This window comes from Panthera leo, chromosome E1 (assembly GCF_018350215.1).
Source record: "Panthera leo isolate Ple1 chromosome E1, P.leo_Ple1_pat1.1, whole genome shotgun sequence".
Taxonomy (NCBI): domain Eukaryota; kingdom Metazoa; phylum Chordata; class Mammalia; order Carnivora; family Felidae; genus Panthera; species Panthera leo.
The window spans coordinates 21261722-21279921 of record NC_056692.1 but is presented as its reverse complement, the minus strand read 5'-3'; the positions used below and the strand labels follow the sequence as shown (position 1 = coordinate 21279921).

Here is an 18200-nt window from a genome sequence, read left to right as displayed (position 1 = left end):
AATATGCCATTTTTCAACTACAAAACTGACAAAAACGAAAACCCAGCACAGGTGAGGAGACATCACGCACCCTTGAACTGCTGGTGGGAATGGACATTGGTACAATTTGGGGGAGGACAGTTTAACAGTATGGATCAAAATCTACAGCATGCATTCCATTGAATCTAAAAATTCCATTGCTAGCAAGCTGATAAATAGAAGGACAAGGACATTCGCTATAGTCTTTATGCCACCGACTGTGGCAGAAAACATAAACCATAATGGGAACAGCATCCCTCAATCAGGGCCATATTAAACAAATTACAGTATCACCATATGATGGAATACTCCAGAAGCATTCAGTAGCATGAGAGAGACCTGAAAATGGTGTTTGGGGAAGATTTTGATGCTGTCTTATTAAGTGATTAAAAGCAAGCTACAGAACAGGGTCTTAAAGAAAGAAAGCTATATGTACACACACACACACACACACACACACACACACACACCACCGCCACCACTGAAAGAAAAATACAAAGAACTATTCATATACTTCTTAAAGTAGGCACCTATGAAACAGAGGGACTAGAGGAGCCAGGAGATTTTGATTTTCATTTTATATTTTGTTTGAATGCTCAACTACATATTACCGTTATTTTAAAAATGAAAGCAGAGGTTCCCTGAAAAATGGTAGACCATTTTGTTTGTGGGTTTTCTATGTCTCTGCACTGAAACAAAACATGTGCATGTGCACTTGCTTACACACACACACACACACACACACACACAGCCCTAGTACCTATCATTTTATTATTAAAAGAAACTGACAATGCTCCCCCAAGATTCACTCAGAACTCATCTCCCCGTCCAGAGGTAGGGCTTCTCTGGGCCAAACACAGGACCTTTCTGCACCAGCTTCTCCTGAGTCTGTCTCTGGTGTCTGCCTGGGGGTCAATGAATGAGCCCGAACTAGGGACAGAGGAAGAGACGGTGCACTTACTCAGGGAGGCAGTGCATGAGCAGTGTGTTCACCAGGATAGGGCTGTGCTAGGCTGCAATAACAAATAAATCCCAAAACCTAGCGGCTTCCCAGTACAGAAGCTTATGTCTTGCTTGTGACATAATTTGACGCAGGCTGTGCCCCTCTCCTCTGCATGGTGACTCAGGGATCAAGGCTGCACCTGCTTGCAGGTCTGTTCACCTGGGACTTCAAGGTCACCCTGCTGTCATCGAAGGGGGCAAAGGGAAAAGCGTGTTCATACTTAGCCACCTCGGTGTGAAAACGACACACATCATTTTTGTGCACATTCTAGTATTAGCCCCGTGGCCAACCTCTCTGCAAGGGAGGCTAGGGACTGTAGAGCATCACGGGACTTTGCTGACCTCCGCTACTCGCTGTTACAAGCAGGAGGCTGCAAGCAGACACCTCCCTATATGGCAAGATGTATGGGACATGGAAAGAAACCTTGCCCTTAGCTGTCTTCCTCAGTGCCTGACCAGGATACCCAAATGCCCTCTCAAAGGCCCTGCAGAACGCGATTCACTGTTCCAAGTTCTTCATTCCTTCCCTGTAACAGAATAACAGACCCCAGCTTTTTGTGATTCTGCACTGCTTCCCACTGGAGTAGCCAGAGAACATTTCTCCACTTCACTGAATTGGCCATGGCCATGGGACTTTCTTAGGGCAATGCAATGTTAGTGGACACCATATGAGCAGAGGTGTTACATTTTCACTTGGCTTTTCATACTCCTGTGACCTGCCTTGAGATCTCATGCTCCAGACAGCCATTCACTTTGGGCCCCAGAATAAAGGTATGTAGAACAAACTTGAATCTGACCTGGCCTGGACCCTGGCTCGGCCAAGCCTGGCCAGCCTGGATCAGTTGAACTTCCGTCAGCCTGTAGACCAGTGAACGTGGAATGTTTGTTGTTGTAAGCCACTGCGATTTTAAGGTTTTGGTTATGCTGGAAAAATTGACTGTCAAGGAGCCCCATAAAAAGTTAATCTTGGGGCTCCTGGGTGGCTCAATCGGTTAGGCATCTGACTTCCGCTCATGGTTTGTAAGTTCAAGTCCCGGGTCGGGCTCTGTGCTGATGGCTCGGAGCCTGGAGCCTGCTTCGGATTCTGTATCTCCCTCTCTCTCTCTGCTCCACCCCCACTTGCACTCTGTCTCTGTCTCTCAAAAATGAATAAATGTTTTAAAAAAGTTAATCTCAAAGCAGAGAGCACCTAAGTCAGGGTCTTAGGGCTGCTGAAGGCCACACTGTGGATGAGCAATATGGAGCCCAGAGGGGAAGAGATGTACCTGAGGTCACAGAGTCAAGACCAGAGTCTAGGTTTGCAGGGCTCCAGCCAGTACTTTTTTATGCCCAGACATCCAGCAGCCAAGCAGCATAGAGCAAGCTCTGAGGCCTGGAGCTGCCGGCATTTTAATTTGGGCAGCGGGGAGAGTAAAAGAAGGGATGATGTGGGCAGCGGGGAGAGTAAAAGAAGGGACGAGGCAGAGGCCAGAAGTGCTAGTTGGGAAATCACAGGCTACCAGTAGCAGGGGAGGGGACCGAGTGGCTTTCTCTCACCTCCCTGATTAGCTAAGTCTGGGAATCCTGCAGTCTGTGAATTTCCTGCTCGGCTACCACACCAATTCCCAGAAATCATTCTGATGGTAAGCCCGATTCCTGGAGGCCCTCAAGCGCTCTGTACAGATTTTCCAGGCACCATTTGTACAGTGTGCCCTCCAGCTGCTCCTGCTGTCTGGCTTCTTATGGCTGTTGTTATATCCAAAATACTTCAGACCATTAGGGAGGAGAAGGAGCCTTGAGTGAGAGGCAAAGTGGGGAGGGAGCCCAGGTGCCTCCTTCTTTTCTGGCTCTAAGACATGCATCCAGATGTGAGTGTGAGTACATGTGTGTGCGTGCACATGCCCCTATGACTCCCACGGTACAGGGACATGGCAGGTGCATGAACTCCACCTGTCGGGTGAGGGCGCCACAGTCCAGCAGAGCCAAACCCCAGGTTGCTCACAGGGAGGAGGAGGAAGCCTGAGGTCAGCTGGGAAGACGTTAGCCCTTCTCCCATCCTTTATCCTCATTTCCTTTCCTCAGCCTCCCGCTCCTTCCTCCTTTCTTCATCCTCCTTGCCTTCTCCTCCCCCACGTACATTTTGTCTTCCCTTCCCTTCCCCCACTCCCTCTCCCTCCCCCATCTCATTTCTTCTTTATATGCCTTACAAGCAAGAGGTGAGCTCCTCTAGGGACCCAGGGCCCAACAGATGTCAGTCCTTGCTTTGTGGAGCTTACTTTCCAGAAGAGACAACATGTAATAACTAAATACAGAAATGAATCTATAATCCTAAACTATGATAAAGTCAGGGGAGAAGAGGGTGATCCAATGGGAGGGGATTCCAGGGGAGCTGGTTTAGACTGGGAGGGCACGAGAAGGCTTCTAAGGTGGGGAGTATTCAACCCTGTGTTTGAAGGATAGGCCAGGGAAGAACCAAGTGGGAACCAGGGATCTGGATGAAAAGAATGCTGGGTAGCGGCTCCAGTCTGTGTGAAGGAACGTCCTTGGTGTGCTCGGGATGTGGAGTGGAGGCTGCAGTGACCATGGATTGACTGTGGCCTTGACAGCAAGCGGGCAGCTGTACACAGATGAGAGGCGCAGACAGGGATTCTGTGGTTTATCTTAAGTGCAATGGGAGGCCACCAATGTCTTCTAAGCACAGGATTGCCATGATCCAGTTTTACACTGTAAAGAGATGAGTTCAGCACCTAAGGGGGATATGGTGGGGAGGGAAGCCAGAGGTTTAGAATTTCATCATGGCAGGTCAGGTGGAAGGTGAGGGGTGCTGTTGGTTAGGCAGCAGGATGTTCATGGAGCCCCCAGCCCCGCACTCCCATCGCCCAGCGACCCTCCCCATTCAGGCAGCTGAACCAGAAGCACCTGCTGCTGGAGGGGAGGTTCCAGGGTGGAGCTGGAGAAGGACATCATATCCTTGGTCTTTGGGTCAAAGAGCCAAGACTCAGGCAAGCAATAGAAAGACAGAGAAGGAAACGAGATTAGGCTGGACCAGGTGGGGAAGACGGACAGATGCAGAGGAAGTAAGAAAGTTGATAATAACTGTTTTATACCCATGTAGCTCACATAAAGAGAAGACAAAAGTCCTCCCCCCTCCTCAGTTTGTGGGGAATCTTAGAGCAAAGGAGATTTGTCCTAGTCCCACATGGGACCCACGAAAGCAAACAGGGTCTTAGAGTCCCTAGCACTGCAGCGGCCTGGTACAGGGGTCTCAGGGCTCCCCAGTGCTACCAATCCTGGGAGAAAGGTACCTCCAGCCCACTTTGAACATAAGGATCTGCAAATGCATGAGTCCCTTCCAACATCCCTGAGACTTGTATTTAAACCCAGGACTTGGGGCCCATTGGAAGGAGGACCAGACTGGGAATAGGAGACTCAGCTTCAAACCCAACTCTGCCCCATTCCGGAGAGGGGATTGTCTTGGAAATCACTTGACCTCCCTGAATCTCAGTCTTACCCTCTAAAGATGGGGCCAATGAGCCTGACTTCCTTATGGGGATGGTGGAGAATTAAAAGAAGTAAATACATGGGAAAACTATGTGATTCCGTGCTCAAAGAGGTATTCTGTTTGGAGGGACAAAAGCTTCCATCCTGCTGGCCTCATTAATTTCATCTTCTGAGAGTTCTAGCAGCTTCCTTCCCTTGATCTGATTCTATTTCCTATAACTTCCACCTATTGACTCTGCTTCTGCCTTCTGGGTGACACAGAGCGAGCCCCACCCCTTGTGCCCCAACAGCCCACATGTAGAACCCCCAGAAACTTCTTGTCTCCTGGTTGAACCAGCTTAGTCCCTCTAGCAATTCCTCTTAGGGCCCTGCATTTGACGGTCCCTCTCCTGGGGACATGTTCCTATTTGCTAATGTCCTAAGAATGTGGTGTCCAGGGGACCACAGGTCAGCTCATTGGGACCACAGTTTTGCTGCTATTTCTCTAGCCAGTGGTCCAAAGCCTCTAGCTGGAGTCCAGGATGGACTCTGTGAACACAAGTTGCCCAAGACTGGTGTGGACTGAGAGCTGCAAGGCAGAGCCCCATGACAGGTGGCTGTCTCCATTGCTTCCCCCATCTGGGAGCTGTTGGCATCATTGTCACTGTTACCACCACCACACAGAAAATGCAAGAGAAAAATATAACTATGGCCACTTCCCAAGGGAAAGAGCAAGCACTGTCCAAAGACTGTATCTGAATCCTTCAGGGAGATCTTAATTCAGCTAGAAGAGGGTGTGGGTGAGAAGAGGCTCTGGCCTGGAAATCAGGGTGGGAACGGAGGGAAGGGAGGCTGGGGTTAGAGGAGATGGAGCTCTGGTTCTAGCAGGTGGCCACCAGGGTGAGTTTCCTCCCTCCCACGCACCCTCCGGGTTCTGTTTCTTCCCGATGTTTTCATCCCCTCAGATTCCCCCAGGAGGCCATGCCTGAGTAGAGAGCACCCACAGAGCATTAGGAGCTCTCCTCCACCTTCTGGGTCTTTGTTTCCACTCTGTCACGTGAGCCTTGTTGGCCTGCTGCCTAAACTCTCTTTGGTTCTCGGGGCGCCTGGGTGGCTCAGTCGGTTGAGTGTCCGACTTCGGCTCAGGTCACGATCTCACGGTCTGTGAGTTCGAGCCCCGCATCGGGCTCTGGGCTGATGGCCCAGAGCCTGGAGCCTGCTTCTGATTCTGTGTCTCCCTCTCTCTCTTCTCCTCCCCCGTTCATGCTCTGTCTCTCTCTGTCTCAAAAATAAATAAATGTTAAAAAAAAAAAATTTAAACTCTCTCGGGTTCTTCTATGCCACTGTGTCTTATGATCCTAATTAGTGCTCCTCCTGGCCAGAAGCACCTTGATTTTTCAGCACAATGCTCCGTCACCCCCACTGGGCCAAACCAGTGCTGGGGACTCAGTGTGTGTCCAGCACATGCTGGTCAAACCACTGCCCCAAGGAAGAGGTCTGCTGTTCTCACATCCCGCACCTTCCCTGCTCAGCACCACTCCAGCTGGTAGGGAGGAAACCGATAGAGAAACTGGGGATGAAACTATAATGCACCACAATCTAAAGATGCAATGTGTAGTAGGCAAGGTGATCCTCAGATCCTCCAGACCCTACTCTGGGGTGCTGTGCCTCCTTTAGAGGCAACTTGCCTTTCCTGGGTATGTCTCCTCTTCCCTCTCAGCAAGTACCCCAGGATTTGTCAGTTGCAATGTGGTGAACTCAGCCATTTGCTCATTCATTCATTTTCTGAGCACCTAGTAATATGCCAGGCACTGTGCTACATACTGGAGATAAAAGGTGGCTAAGATCCTTCTTCTGGTCTCCAATCACTTCACAGTTGAGCAAGAAGCAGCACAGACCAGGTTAATACTGGAATCAGCATCATCACAATGGAGCAGTTCCAGGCTCATGGTGGGGGCCTCTTTAAGGACTTAGCCTCGAACTCAGCTTGGGGAGTGGGGGATTGCAAAGCGCCTGCTGAGCTCCTCTGTGTATGGCAGCACCCAGCCTGATCCTCGCAGGCTGGAAAGACCCGAAGAGAACTGAGCGGAGGGACTTGGATGTTCTGGGCCGCCCAGCTCTAAGCCTCCGTGATTCTAAGAGAGGGATGGTGCCAGCTTGCCAGATGTGGGAACTGGGTTCTAAAAAGCATTCAATAGAAGCGAAATAAATTGGAAACCGCTGCTCCCCTTGTCCTCCTGGCGTCTCGAGAGCGGTCTTTTATCCTTCCTTCTGTTGACCAAATGAGCTCCCGCTTCCAATCTGGCCCCTGGGTCCACTGCCCAATGGCAAATATTTCTGCCCTGGAACAGCTCGTTGGCGGGAGCTGAGAAGACTAATAACATCGCCTGATAGTCCTTCATGGTTTTCCCTAAATATTCTTTCCTACACAAAAAAAGTTTAATAAAAATGTGGATTAAAGCAGAGACCGGGAGTGGGAAATCAATGGCATTCTCACAGCGGTGTTATTGTAATACATTCTGCACCTGTGCTGCTTGCCCAGGGGAGTCAGGAGTGCAGGAAGAAGGGGACAGAAGCATCCTGGACAAGGAACACTGTGCCTGAGACAGGAGGGAGTGAGCATGAACATCCCTAGGCTGCCAGGGAATCAGGGAATGCTATGTCCTAGGTTTGCATGGGGTCTAGAATCTCCTTGGCTAGTGTGATTGATAATCTGGTCTGTGTAACTGCTTTATTATTATAGGCACATTAATTGTTCCACATGCAAAGGAATAGTGTATGTTGTCCCTCACCTCCAAACTATTATCTTCAGTTAAAAAAAAAGAATTGGTTTTCAACGTGGAATACTAACTTAGCAGCACAAAGCATGCTAATTATACGGGACTTTCTCTACTATTCATTAAAGTGGTCCCCAAAGTGCCTCTAATTGGGCTCATTTTGCTCCCTATCTGTCCATTTTATTCCTGAATGCATTGAAAACAGTTAAAAACTGCTGTATTTAAAAGTTCTCTGTAATTCAGGGGCGCCTGGGTGGCTCAGTTGGTTAAGCGTCTGACTCTTGATTTTGGCTCAGGTCATGATCTTACGGTTTGTGAGATGGAGCCCCGCATCTAGCTCTGCACCGATGGTGCTTGGGGTTCTCTCTCTCCCCCTGTCTCTTTGCCCCTTCCCTGCACATTCTCTCTCTCTCTCTCTCTCTCTCTCTCTCTCCAAATAAATAAACATTTTTTTAAGTTCTCTGTAATTCAGACTTCTTATAGTTCAGACCAGGGATTTCACTCCCAATCCATTTTTGCATATTACCGAGGGTTTCTAAATGGACCCTGTTGTGTGTGTGGGGGGGGCCATTCAAGGAAAATACTGCCATTCTCAAAGATGAAAGGGGTCTTCTCTCTGGGGCTACTCCTGGGGTGGAGAGCCACTTCCATATATGCAAACTCCAGCGAAGGCTCTTGCAGCACCAGCAGGCACAGAAGGTACTGTTTGCCCGACGTGAAATGATAAATATGGATTAGATCCGTGCAAGCTGCAGGATCAATTATGGGAACATGCAGCTAAATCAGCCTCCAACTGCCTGAGTGTCAGAGTTTCTGCAGGAGATTATGAGTCCGCTGGGTTCCTGAGGGCTTAGGGGTGTGTGTGTGTGTGTGTGTGTGCTCATTTGGTGTGCACACACACCTGAGTGTGTGAACATCTGTCTGTGTGAGTGTGTGAGTTTGTATGTGAGTACATGTGTGTGCGTGTGTGTGTGTATGTGTGTCAGTTACAGCAGTGGGACAGATAGTGCCTAGCAGACATGAGAAGAGAGTTCTAGGTCCGCTCTGCTTCCAATTAGTATTTTGGCTTTGGGGAAATTATCTTTCTCCTCTGTGAGCCTCATTTCCCCATCCATAGAATTGATAGGTTTTGGGGCGCCTGGGTGGCTCAGTCAGTTGAGCAGCCGACTTCGGCTCAGGTCATGATCTCGCTGTCTGTGGGTTTGAGCCCCACGTTGGGCTCTGTGCTGACAGCTCAGAGCCTGGAGCCTGCTTCCGATTCTGTGTCTCCCTCTCTCTCTGCCCCTTCCCTGTTTGCTCTCTGTCTCTCTCTCTCAAAAATAATAAACATTAGAAAAAAAAAAAGAATGAACAGGTTTTTTGGGGGGCGGGATCTTTTTCATACTGGAGCCCCACCTCTGAAAAGTCTGACTTCAAAGGCCTGGGATGGGGCTTGGGTCTTTCTAGAAAGGTCCAAGATGAGTCTAATGTGGCCTTCCTCGGATCCCCTGGCTCTCCAGCCTGTCACTGTGCTCTGTGCTCACCAGTGAGGACCCCTTGGGTAGGATGCCCTGTGCTTTTGGCCTGAGGGTCCTGGAGTCTGCTGTGATTTTATTTGTTCCACTCCTGGCTTCCCCCACGTACGGATGTGCACATTAATCCTGAGCACCCCTCTGGGCTCCGGGAGGATGGTATGTCACTCCAGAGGAGTGCCATGTGGCGGGTAAAGCTAGCGTGACCCGAGGGCTAAGGCAAGAGTTCCAGTGGCTAGCTACAAACGCTTTTTGTCACCACTGCTTTCCATACCCTCCCCACTGCCCCCCTACCTGCTTCATTCTCCCCTCCTTCCTTCTGTCAACACCCCGGAAGCTCCTGTGGGCAGAACCTTCATGATATAAATAAACAAAGGTTCTGGAGGGAGGCCAGTCTTGATTCTAAGCCTGACTGGTTATGGCACTGCGTGCTGTTTGTACCCCTGGGGCACCCTCCCATTTGGCTTTGGGCAACTATCCACCTCCCGTCCACTCCTTTTAGACACTGCCTGCTGCCTGCAGGGCCAGGATTCATTCCAGCTTGTGGTAGAGACCATTTATCAAACGGGTTTCCTTTTCTTCCTGGCCACACAGCTAGACGACACATTTCCAGACATCCTTGCAATTAGACAAAGCTAGGTGATGAAGTTGTGGCCTCTGGAATGTGGGCAGAATGATATTGCCCACTCCCAGATGTGGCCCCCCAAGATGCCCGTGTGACCCTCTACTCTTCCTCACAGGCTATCTGCTGGGTGAGGGCCAGGTCAACTTTGGAAGCCCCCTGTATCACCCTGGGTCCCTGAGTGCTTCTCTTTTCCCCTGCCTTTAAAGATGCTGATTACTCTTTATGTGGAGTGCAGAATAAACATCTGTTGACCCAAATCACTGAGATTTGGGAGTTTACCTTTTATAGCAACTAACAGTACCTAAGCCAATATATTAACCCATATAGCCAGGTCAACGTAACCTGTTTATGCCAGGGGAAGGATGTAGAATCTAGTCAGGCTTCTTATGGGACTTGACTCTAGTGGTTAAGCGGGGCCACGTCTGGGTTTAGCCATGTAAGTGGCCCCATTTCTTCACTTTGCTATGCGTTTCTTTTCCCTCTTGTCCATTTCTCCTTCTGTCTACTCTTCTGTGTCCTGGGCCAGGTCAGCCAAGTCCCAGTAGACCCAACAGGGCCATGCTACATGGAATACCTTTCCCAGGGGCTGCAACTGACCGCATGCAGCCTCCCTCGCAGTTACCTGCGCCACTGTGTGAGGGTCGTGCTCCTTCCAAGTGACGTGTAATCACATGTGCCATTGTCCTGGAGTCCTGATTTGGCTCCGGAGTCAGGGGAGGGGAAGATTTCGAGGCTATCCCCTTCTCAGATGCCTGCTTCAAGGGAACGCCCTTACAGCAATCTGACTTCCCCCACCCCCAGCCGCTCCCACCACCACCAGGGCTACCTAACTAAACCCCAGGTGCACATTGACCCAGAGCTCTGTGGATGGCTGGTGTCCCTGTTGCCATGGCAACCAGTCACCACAAAGGATGACAACGGTAACTTCGTTCCTGCTGGGCAGGCAGAGAACAGCCTGGCACGTGGAGGAGAGGATGGGGCTTCTGGAGATGGGGGTGGGGGGACGTGGAGTCAGGGGAAGGGCTGGCGTGGGAATTTTAAAAACGCATTTCAGGCTCGGTCCCTTCCGGCTCCCTTTCTGCAACACCAAGAGGTAATGGGAAAGGGCTCTCAGAGCCCTGGAAGGATTCTAGAGTGCACTTAAGAGGAAAAAATACCGAAGAGAAAGATGCAGGGTAGAAGGTGCAGGAAAGAGAAGGGGTAAGCTTCATTCCACAGGTATTTCCTGGTCTGGTCCTAGTGCTGGAGCTACAGCAGTGAGTCTAAGTGAACAGCATTCCTACCCTGTGCACATGGAGGTGGTGCTCTCCTGGTGGCCTCTGTACAGCAAATGGTGCCCCTTGGCTTTGTGCACTGCAGCAGCTGGAAAATAGCAGTGGCCACATATGCCAGGTAGAGATAAGAGCTAAAGGAAGAGAAACATAAAGCAGGCTCAGTGAGGTCAAAAGTATCTGAGCAGAGAACCAATTAGCTATTCATATGAGGAGAACAGAGAAGGGAGTAAGGAAGAGGTGACATTTGATCAGGGACCTACAGGGAGTGAGAGCATGAGCCCTGCGGCCACGTCAGGGGAGGCAGAGGGACCAGCCTGTGCAAAGGTCCTGAGACAGGGGAGGCCCGTGTGGCTGAAGCACAGAGAGCAAGGGCAGGAGGAGAATCAGAGGGCTTGTTGTTGGGAGATGCAGTTTTTGGACTCTGAGTGAGTGGGGGAGCCTCTGGGGTTTCTCCCTCAGAAGAGAGATGGGATCTGAGAGCTGTGAGCAGGTCTGGCTGGCTGCTGTGCAAAAATGAGAGCACAGGGCTGCAAGGGTGGATGTGGGGAGAAGCAGGGGTCCAGGGTGAGATGGTGGGATGGGGTGGTAGCCTCGAAGGGGTTGGGAACTGCCAGATTCTGGACATATTTCAAAGAGGGGTCTACCAGGAAGAATGAAGATGAAAGGCTTGAATGAAGGATTTTGGCTTGAGCAACTGGGTGGCAGAGTGGAAAAGGGAGAGGGGCCAAGAATCTGAGCTGTCTTCTCTGGAGGAGTGCTGGGGCTCACCAAGCCTCCCTTGGGAGGGTGGGAAGGAAGCCATCAGCAGTCCAGGCCTTCCCCACCCAGAGCACCAGCAAGGGCCACGCTTTGGGCTCCATGCCTGCTCTGGACAGAATGTCACCTTCCCTTTGCCTGCCTGCTTGTGGCCCTGGGACGGGCCGTCCTGCTTTGGGAGCCTGTGTCCAATCCCTCCCTCCCAGACATCCCACCATGTCGCTTTGGCCAAACATCTCTCACTCCCCTTACCTGCTTCCTCGCACATCTGCCCCTGCACACCAGCCAGTGGTCTTCCGGGAACATTGACAATCAGGCCTCAGCAGCTCTGAGCCCTAGACCTGGTGGTCTGCAGCACCCTAGCACTGCCCCCCACCCCCAGTGATGCCCTATTATCTGGAGAATCTTCCAAAGAAAGAAGCCTCACACATGCTCTGAGCCAGAGCCATCTCTCTTCCACTCCAGCCCCCTCCTGATCCAATGACCTCACTGTTCCCCCTGTATTTCCTGCTTGGTTGGCTTGTGGCTCAACCTTAAGCTCTGTGTACATGGGGATGGGGATCCCAGCGAGTCTGGAGAATGGCCTTCCCCTCCCCCTCTCCTTGCCTTTTGTTTCCCATACCCCCCCGAAGCAGCAACGCCCTTCATGAGCACAGCATCCCCTAGTTCTGAACCTAATCCCACGCATACTAGGTTTTTAATCACGGTTTTAACGTTTGCTTGTTTATTTCGTTTGTTTTTTGCAAGTTTATAGTCATGATCTTATTGACTCTATCCATTCTGTTACCAGGCGAACAGGGCAGATATCAAGGTTCCCCCTTTACAGATAACGAGGCTCCTCCTCAGCTTCAGTTTCTTCTTCTCTGCAACCAGAGGGTTCACTTAGATGATCTCTCTTGCCCCTTCAGCTCTGATTTCCTACAACTGTAAGATATACACACATAGAGGAGAAACCACCCCCCACACGCACCAGAGCAGATGGGCACATGTGTGCACACGGACACGACTCTTTGTTAAGTGTGTGGTGTGCAGTCCAAATGGTACTGGTTCTTTCCAGAAAGAGGCCTTCTTGGATACCCTGTGGGCAGTCTTCACCTTCCTGACAAGGCACTCGAGGGGAGTTGAACTAAATAATTTCTAAAATCGCTGACACTAGGTTCTCCAAATTCTGACATTTCATCCTCGCTTGTCCTGGAGGCACCAAGGCCTTAGTCTAGCACCAGAATTCATCAAAGGCTGACATTTCCACATCTGTAATAGGCTCTAAGCATGCAAGAAGAAATAAGAAATGCAAGTCCACAAGCCAGCCAGGGAGAAAAAAGGGGACAGATGGCTGTTAACCTGTGAGACATTGGCTCTTCACTTCTTCTCCCTGGGCAGTTTTCTTTTAGCAACCCCCCTTGAGGCCCACCCCATCTTTTATACATACTGTTTCTCCCCTGGACTCACCCTGCAGAAACTCTGCTCTTGCCTTGCACTTATACTCTTTGAGAACCTACTAGATCTAACTCCTGAATATACAGAAGGAAGAGAATAGGGAATAAATTGCACATACTCTGTGTCAGAAACCAACTCACATTGGTCAAGCCAGTGGAAATGGTCAGTACCGCCAGTCAGGGTCACGAGGCTCAGAAGGGTAGAGAAAGAGCCAACGGAGGGAAAGAAGCCAGAGGGTTTGTCATGAGGTAAGAGCATGAGGATGACTTTATGAGATGTGTCCCCACTACAGAAGAACAAGCTGGATCATAAGGCTGTGTGGATAAAATCTCCAATGGCCTGACACAGAACTTACAATTCCTTGGTAGTCATTGCTTCTTCTTTGAAGTCTGTGAAGACCTCTGTTGAGATCAAAGTGGTTGCAGGTGGAGTAGCAAAGCTACACACCATGGCTTCTTTCTTAACCCCTCGTATGGATTTGTCAATAGTTTTTTAAGCCATCTCACAGGATCTTGATAAGATGGGATATAGGATAGATAATATTAAGGTAGAGGAAAAGGTGTGGATAAAGAGTATTTCAAAGGCACTTTGCATGTATTAAATTTTGAGGAATAAAAAGAAAGAGGGAAACATCAAGGAAAGAAAAACAAATTATAAGCAGCATCCAGAATGAGGCAAAGCCAGGAGCCCGGGTCCTGAGACTGTCCAGTCCCGTCACCTGCAGTGTGGCCTGTTGGACTATTATCTGGGTCTCATTTTCCTCACCCACGAAATGAGGGGTTGGGCAACATGACCTCAAAAGTTGTTTCCAGCACTGGTTCCATCCAGTGTTAAGACCAGCTTTATCCCTACAATTATTGGAATCCCAGCAACAAAAGAGTTATTTGTATTTGTGTAGAACTTTGTAGTTTGTAAAATGTCTTCACACTCATTATCCCACCTGTTTCTTGTAGAAGCAAAGCTTAAGTCATGTATGTATAAGTGATAGGTCCATTTTACAGAGCAGGGACGTGTCACTTCTGTGGGGACCAGGATTGTTATCTCTGCATGCACCTAGAATGTTGTTAGATCCAACACTTGTTGACAGATTTAAATTTGTGAGCTGACACCCCTTTGAGATGCTTGAATAAAAAGGTTTGATCTGCAGGAAGTGACAAAACTCTGTGGCTGTCTGTCCAGACATATCTTCCACCCCTCCACCATGTCACCTTGCCTGCAGGACCCTCTGGGCATCCTCCACAATATGTGAGGTTTGGTGACCACAAAGAGGCATGTTACCACTGTGATTTATTGGGGACAGCCAACAGGTGTCCTCTGGGTTGATGGGAATGAGGCTCCGAGACAACAGAAGAGTCTGGCTCCCCTACCAGACTTGTCATGAGATCTCAGCTGTGTTGATCTGCCCCTCTAACCAGCGGTGAGATCATTCTTTCCTAGGCACCTGCCCATGTCCACAGGGCTGTTGTCTAACTCCTATGAGTCTAGGGGTAGGAGAGGACTTTCCAGAGTGTAAGCTGCTCTACTGGTATGAAAGATGCCGGAGGAGTCTGATGTTGCCATGGAGGAGAGGGGAGAGGAAGATGAGAGAAAGGAAGGAAGGGGGAGGAGGAGAGGACAAGAGGGAGCAGAAAGGGAGATGACAGAGAGGAGGAGGTGGAAACCAGAAAAGGGAGGGGAGAAGGATGAAATCAAAGACCAGGAAAAGAGGAAAAGGGGAAGGGAGGGGAGGACAGGAGGGAGAAGAGGGTGTTTTTAAATCTGCTCCCTGGGGTTGGGTGGGTCCTAACCACCTAATGAAGACACTGCAGGGTCAACACTGGAGGCTGATGCTTTAAGGAGGGCAAACAAGGCAGATGTAGGGGTGAGGCACCAAGAAAGGGCAAAGGAACCACTCTACTCTTACCCACTCCCCCTTCCTTCTCTTGCTATTTCAAAGTTGTTTTGTTTCCTCTGTGCAGTTTCCAGGGCACAGAAAGAACTTGTGCATTCAATTAATCCCCCTTTAATTCTCTACCGTCACTTTCCTGGAAGTTTAAATAAGAAAAACTGTTTTCTAACTGATTATGAACCTGCACTCCGCAAACAAAATAAATCATGTCACAGTCGTTCCTCCACCTTTGTGTTGATGATTAGGAGAAAGGGGGAGGGGGAGACAGAGGGAGAGGGATGGAGAGGAGGAGAAACACCCAGCCCTACCAGGGAAGGCACACCAGCCTCACGGTTGGCTAGAGCAGGGAGAAGCTCAGAGCTCCCAGACTTGGCGCTTGAGTCTAAATTTAGAACCGATTTGTAGATAAGTTGGAGGGAGTTCAGAGAAGAACCACCAAAACAATTAGAGGGATGCAGCTTAATTGGCCCAGCTTGGCTAAGAACTGCCAGGCAGGGAGCATTAGCCAGTCTGTAGCCAGAGGAGACAGCGTCAACAGCAGTCAGGAGGAGGACTGTTAGCTTGCAACAGAGGGGGACCCAGAGAAGAAAGGGAGCCCTGAGTGGGCAGGACACAGCTCAGCCTGGCCTGGCACCCCACAGAGAGGCCTCATGGGTACCTCTGGCCATGTGGCTAATCCTCTTCTCGGGCCATTGTTCCCCAACTATTGCCTACAACAGTGCATTCATTACTTAATCTAATCTTTGCAGTGGCCCTAAAGGCACGTGTGCCTATTCCAGTTTTGCAGGTGAAGAAACAGAAGCTCAGGGATGCTGAGTAACTAGCCCGAGGTCTCTCCAGCCATAAAATAAAGATCGAAACTCAGATCTGATTGGTCTCCAAGCTCAGGCTCATTTGGCTGACACAGAGCCGTGATAGAAAGAGACTGGGACAAGGGCTTCTGTGGCTGGGGCTCCCCGTGCTCCTCATCCAGCTGGAGTCTCCCCAGGTAGGAAGGTAAGAAACATCCCTCATTGAGGTACGCTCTTAAAACAAGCTGGCTCCTGTCCTCCAGCCCCTTATCTCCTGAGAACCCAGCCCCTCTCCCCTGTCGTGCTGCCCTCTTTCCACTTGCTCTGGGCCTCTTAACCATCTGGGGCCCCAGCTGTGGTGTAGCAGGAAGAGTACTAGACTTCAGGTCAGACAGACCTTTTGAAAATATTGTCTGGCCTTGGGCACATTACTTAATTTCTCCAGGCCTGAGCTTACTAACTGCACATACAATGGTCATCAAGTCTACCTTACAAGATTGTTGTAGGAACAATGTGACAGCATAAATGCGCCTTGTAAATTGCCAATTACTGTATGCAAGAGGATGATGCTGTTAGTGATAGTGACATAGACTGCATTTTAACGCGTTACAGACAATGCTGACCGTCTCTGGGTTTCTCTCACTTCAGTCTTCAGCTGACACACACATTCCCAAATCACACATGCCCTGGTATAAGAGGCGGCTAGCCTGAAATTAAAGCTGATCCAGAGAAGGTTCTGGAAGCAGGCAGCTGGTGACCACCAAGGTTAAGACTGAGTCAACCATCTGACTGGGAGATGACCTAAGTCAGAATATGGCAGAATGCCAGCACTGTGAATACCCAGCAGATGGCCAATGGCAGCCTGGAATCCAGAGACACATGGAGCAGATAATGTCAGTCTTATAGGAAGAGTGATCCAAGACCCAGCAAGATGTTCTGCATCAGAGGCAAAGCAGGATCTTCCTGACAGGACAGAGCCCAGAGATGGAGTGTTGGGAATTGGTGGAGGGAGGTGGGGATGAGAATATGAGTTGAAAATAACAGCTCCAGGGGCTTTCTGGCCCTTAGAGGCATCTTCAAACCCCCATGATTGTTGGGGCATAAGAAGCCATCCTGGGGATGGGCTTTCTGAAGCTGTGGTTCTTGGAGTCTTGCAGATACTGAGAAACCATGCCGTCCTGAGAGAAGCGAAGGCTGCACAGGCAGGCAGCGCAGTGGAGAGGACCCAGACTGACGCAAGGTCACTGTATTGACCTGAAAATCACTTCCTGCCCCCTTCAGTTCTCTCTTCTATATACAAATAATAGAAAAGCCGACACTGACTGAGTACCTGTGGTGTTCCTGGCTGTGGTCTAAACACTATACATGGTTGATTCTTGTTCTTTGAAGCCATTTTGTGTGTGTGTGGGCGGGGGGGGGGGGCACTACTATCCATTATTGTCACTGTTCCCTAGAGGCCTTAAGAGGAAACTTGCCTGAGTGGCAAAACTGAGATTCAGACCTAAGCTTTCTAGCTCTGGAGCCCCACACTTAGCCACTTCACCCTGCTGCCTTAAAAATCTATCCTAAAATAGATGGTTTCCAAGGTTCTTTACAAAATCATAGAAAGTCAGTGATGGACCTTGAATATAAGATAGCATCATCTGCTCATTTGACCCAGGAGGACACCCAGAGAGACAATCAAGTGCCCAGCAGTGAGCAGGCTTCCAGCTCTAAAATGCAGTCATTTCATGATTCAAAACCTTTGGAAAGAGAAGAATTCATTTATCAGCCAGATGTTCCACTGATATCATAGCTGGGCCTGCACTCACAATGGTTACCTCTTCAGGGGATGTTTTGTTATTATACAAAAACCTCTTCCATCTTTGTCTCAAGACCTTTGGATATGCTGGCCACAAAATCTAAGCAGTGATTCTTGACTTTTGTGGTTCACAGACACCTTCAGGAGTCTGGTGGAAGGTATGGATCATTCTGCAATAATTAATAGACATGCATTCCAATTACAGGGAGGGAATTATGAACCCTCTGAAGTTTTGTCACAAATTTCTAAGGGTCTCTGAGACACAACTTATAAAACTCCTGCTCTTGGCAATGAGAAAACCAGGCAAAATATGTGCCTCCACGTCTGTCTCTTGGAAGATTCTTCAGGATCTGTTCTGTTCTTTCCATTGTGCTACGCTCCTTCCCTTTGGTCCAAGGTAGAGAGGGTGCGTGCTCCCAGTGCTATCATTCCTACACCCATCCCACTGGAATGTGAGGTCCATGAGGGCACGGACCACCTTGGTCTCAGGTGCCAGTGTGTCCATAGTACCTATCACGGTGCCCGACACAGGTCCAGGACTCAGTACACATTTGTGGGGATTATTTATCTATTGCATCAAACAGAGAATGTAAAGCTCTGTACATTCACTCAAGTTTTTCTTGTCCTTGACTTTTCCTTCCTGGCTATAGGGTCAGAGGCAGGTATGACAAATGAGCAGCTTAGGTCAGATTCCCTAGGAAGAAGAGCTGAAGTAGGGATTCTAGTGTGAGGATTTATTGGAGATTGCAATCTGTAAGGGTGTGAGGGAATAAGGACAGAGCAAAGGGAGAGGCCAAGAAAGCCTAATGCCAAGGATATGAATATGCATGAAAAGCAAGGGGACTAGACTTGTACCTTGTG

At 49.6% G+C, this 18200-nt stretch overlaps 1 long non-coding RNA gene across 1 annotated transcript; it reads right to left on the bottom strand.

Annotated features, from left to right (window-relative positions):
- Positions 1-3271: 3271 nt before the first annotated feature.
- On the bottom strand, positions 3272-10222 carry LOC122207365. The gene is made up of 2 exons (XR_006196798.1): positions 10015-10222; positions 3272-3746 (listed from the first exon to the last, which is right to left on the bottom strand). It is a non-coding gene; the product is annotated as an uncharacterized LOC122207365 (long non-coding RNA).
- Positions 10223-18200: the final 7978 nt, after the last annotated feature.